Source organism: Equus przewalskii, unplaced genomic scaffold (genome assembly GCF_037783145.1).
Source record: "Equus przewalskii isolate Varuska unplaced genomic scaffold, EquPr2 contig_452, whole genome shotgun sequence".
NCBI lineage: Eukaryota > Metazoa > Chordata > Mammalia > Perissodactyla > Equidae > Equus > Equus przewalskii.
Genome location: NW_027227607.1, coordinates 561,606 through 565,650, shown reverse-complemented (window position 1 = coordinate 565,650; position 4,045 = coordinate 561,606). Strand labels below are relative to the sequence as shown.

Below are 4,045 nucleotides of genomic sequence, written 5' to 3'. Positions count from 1 at the left end.
TGAAATTAGCTATGGGAACTCATGTATCCACTAAGAAATAGGACAGAATGAAATTATGCAGCATTTTTTAGTATACAGGCTTTTGTTAACTGATGTTAAATCATTGATTTTTTTTATTGTAGTCTAATGTTACAAGAGGGAAATCCCTGGGCCAGCCCAGTGGCATGGTGGTGAATTGCGCACATTCCACTTTGACAGCCCCGGATTTGCTAGCTAGTTTGTATGCCGGGTGCCAACATGGCACTGCTTGGCACACCAAAGCAAATGATATAGCTTAAGAATAAGGGGAAGCAATATTCAAATAACATTATTATGATATTAATCTTAAATTAACTAATCCAAAATTAATGTTTAATTCCCCATTACCAAACATTTATAAGAAATTACTTCAGCATGGCTTTCAACCATAAAAAGCCTAATGTCTACCAGAGAAAGGGGTATGGGAGCAGATGGTTGTCATAAATGTGAGAAGAAATATAAGTGAAGTATTCTAAAGTGATTCTAGAATTCAAATATGAAATATAGTAACTCAACATGGGAAGTAGCTCTTCACAGGAGAGGAAATATTTCAATAGACCTTAAAGGATAAAGTTTCCCCTTCAACTTTCCATTTTTTCTTGTAGAGAAGGTTACTAAGAATGGCAAAGCCAAAAATATAAGTGCAAAGAAGGGCATCTTGTTATTGACAAACCTGGACTAATTGTAGTAATTGGACCCGTGGATGTCCACTGATGGTGGGGAAAGTTTAATGGAATTGGGATTAGAAAAATATTCATGGGTGAGATTGTGAAAAGTTACATATGCTTTCAAATAAAATTCACACTATTTTTAATAAAAGTTAAAATGGTTTGTATGTACAAATATCAGAGTTTTGTGTTTTGGAAAGGATGGATAACTAGGTCTTATTTATCTTAACGTCCATGTTGCTGTAATTAGACATTAAAACTCCATCTGTATTAGAATTTCAAAAAGGAATATATAATTTATTTAGAATAAAATTAAAGTGAATAAGTATTCCTTGAAAGTTATTACTTACCACATAGTGTTTCTCAATAAACATACTGATTGAAACAAACGGAAAATAACTAAATGTGTTTTTGATAAATTAAACAATAGTCATAAGTGCAAAAGAGCCACTAGTAAGTTCTGAAGAAAATTTGAATAAAAACAGATTCTTATTTTATTTGTATTTTATTCTCAGTGTAATTTCCAGACTGTATACAGCAATTTGTATAAGTTTTCCGAGAAAATTTTTTCATTGTTCAAGTATAAAGATGTGTGTGAGAGAGAGAGAAAGAAAGAGAGAAAAAAGGAACAGGAGTAGACAAAAAATATGACATTTGACATTAATAGTAATAACACAGTTCCATAATTTTTACACTTTCCTAAAATAAATATAATTTAAATATTCAATAATTCAATTATGAAGAGCTATGAAAATGAATACAAAAAATAATTAGAAACATATCCAACTTAAACTAAAGTAGGAATACAAAAATTAATACATAAAATCTAATTCAAATCTATGTTTCTTTAATAAAAGGTAGAAAATGTTGAAAGAGACATAAATTGTCTTTTAATGAGACAAATTTCCAAATCTTTTGGAAAGAAAATGTCAGTTTTATTATAAATGACAACATATTGTAAAATTATATGGGGATTCATTCTCTTTGATCGTGTAAGTTCATATTTTAGAGATAAACATGTGCAACATTACAGCCAGCAAAATCTGGAAATAATTTGTTTCTAACAACAGAATAAATAAGATATGCTATATTGAGAGCATAAGGATGAGGTGTGGACTCCTGAGTCAGAAACATGGATCTGAAACTCGACTCACTCTACTCAAACCACTCATTTGATTTTGTTTTGGATGTTCCTTTTTTAGTGTCTTATTCTTCACCTGTAAAGTAGGCAAATAATATATTTTTTACATAAAGGTTTAGTGAGATTAAACGAGGTAAATAAACATATTGTTATACCTTCCTTACTTACCTATTTTCAGTTTTTGCATTATGAACATAACTATGAAGATTATTTTGCAACCTATAGTGACCATTAAGTGAGAAATTATTAAAGTAAAATAGAAAATACAAAACTATATTTCTGCCACCATTAGGACAATGTGGAGCTGTGTCTGCACAGGTCCAACGACAAATCTGTCAAAGTGATGCCATTGCAGAAGATCTATTTTCTTTTGTTATTAATGTTAATGTCTTTTCAATAAAAACAATAGCTTAAATACTTTAACTTGTCAGGTTATAGTTTTAAGTAGCTTATTGCACACGGCCTTTGTACAGACACCAAGGCAATGTGGAGTGTTCCATAGCTCCCATCTTTGTGTGTTCAATGGGTTTGAGAGTAGAGAAATATGCCTTTCCCACATATACCTCTTTCTGCTCTCCCTCTTATTACTAGAATTACGCTAATTATCTCTATATTAGGAATAAAACCTCTTTACAAGATATGAAAGTGTAAAAACACTACTTATAGGAATAGAAACTTGAACTTAACACTTTTCTCTTCTTCCTCATGCAGATGCCTTGAAGAGACATGGTCAGGTAAATTGCACCCCCATAATATATTCTTGTTGACCTCACAGATAAAATGGAATTGAAGATACCTCTCTTTGTGATAGTCTTATTCATCTACATCTTCATAATAGTAGGCAGTCTAGGTTTGATCCTAGTCGTTAGAACAGATGAACGACTCAACACACCAATGTACTTCTTTCTAAGCAACTTGGCTTTTGTCAATTTGTTACTCATCTGTCATTACACCCAAAATGCTTGGGAATTTCTGCTACAAACAAAATTAAATCTTTAATGCATGTGCTGCTCAATTAGGCTGTCTCCTGGCCGTCTTGATGGCAAAGTGCTTGCTCCTGGCTTCCGTGGCCTATGACTGATATGTGGCCATCTGCACCCTTCTACTCTATGTAATTGTAATGTCCCCAGGAATCTGCTTCATCTTGTGGCTGTTCCCTACAGCTATAGCTTCCTGGTTACACTATTTCATGCCATCCCCACCTTTCACCTCTCTTATTGTCACTCCAATATCATTAATCATTTCTATTGTGATGACATGCCTCTTTTGAGGCTAACTTGCTCAGACACTTGATGCAAACAGTTGTGCATCTTTGCTTGTGATGATACAATGTTCATTTCTTCCCTTCTGGTTGTCTTTGTCTTCTACGTGTACATTATTTCTGCCATCCTGAAGAGGCACTCAGCTGAAGGCGGGTGCAAGGCTTTCTCCATGTGTGGCTCCCACATGCTAGCAGTCACCATATTCTATAGGACCCTGATCTTTATGTATTTACAGCCAAGCTCTTACCATTCCATTGACACAGACAAAACAGCTTCAGTATTCTACACGGTGATCATTCCCATGTTGAACCTCTCAATCTACAGCCTGAGGAACAAGGAGGTGAAAGAGGCCCTGAAAAAAGTCATCTATAGAAACCAGGCTGTTGTGTTCATGAAATTAAGTAAGTGACTTGAATAAATGAAAATGGAATTTTCTCCATGGTCGGACTTTCTTTCCTCAAAAAACTATCAGAATTCTTAATATGTGATTTCTATATATCTGTTCACTGTATAATGAAATTTTCTACTGATTTTCAGTTAGAATGAGATTTCAGGTGTAAAAGTAACTGTAAAAATTTATATCCATTCTTTCATTTTTCAAATGGAAATGTATTAAAAATAATTAATTCTCCAGTCCCTAAGAATTTATATCAATTTTTCCATTTCTCAAATGGAGAATTGAATCAAAAGCCAGTATCTCGATTTATAACTAGTTACAAGGAGAAAATGGACAAAAGTTCAGACTCTCCACTCCTCCAAAATCCCCAGTTCTAGATTCTCTGGCATCATTAACAATATCTCATGTGAAAAATAAAGATGCATAGTTTAAATACTTGCTTCTGGATTTGTTAATTTCTTGAAAAAAATCATTACAGTATAAAACTGTTCCGTATTCACATTTAACAAATTGTCTTTATTTATGAGAATTGTACTACATCTCCACTTTACCTATGTCG

The 4,045-nt window shown here is 33.2% G+C and overlaps 1 pseudogene; it reads left to right on the top strand.

Annotated features, from left to right (window-relative positions):
- The first annotated feature begins 418 nt into the window (after positions 1-418).
- Positions 419-3,498, top strand: LOC103541882 (olfactory receptor 8U9-like; annotated as a pseudogene).
- Positions 3,499-4,045: the final 547 nt, after the last annotated feature.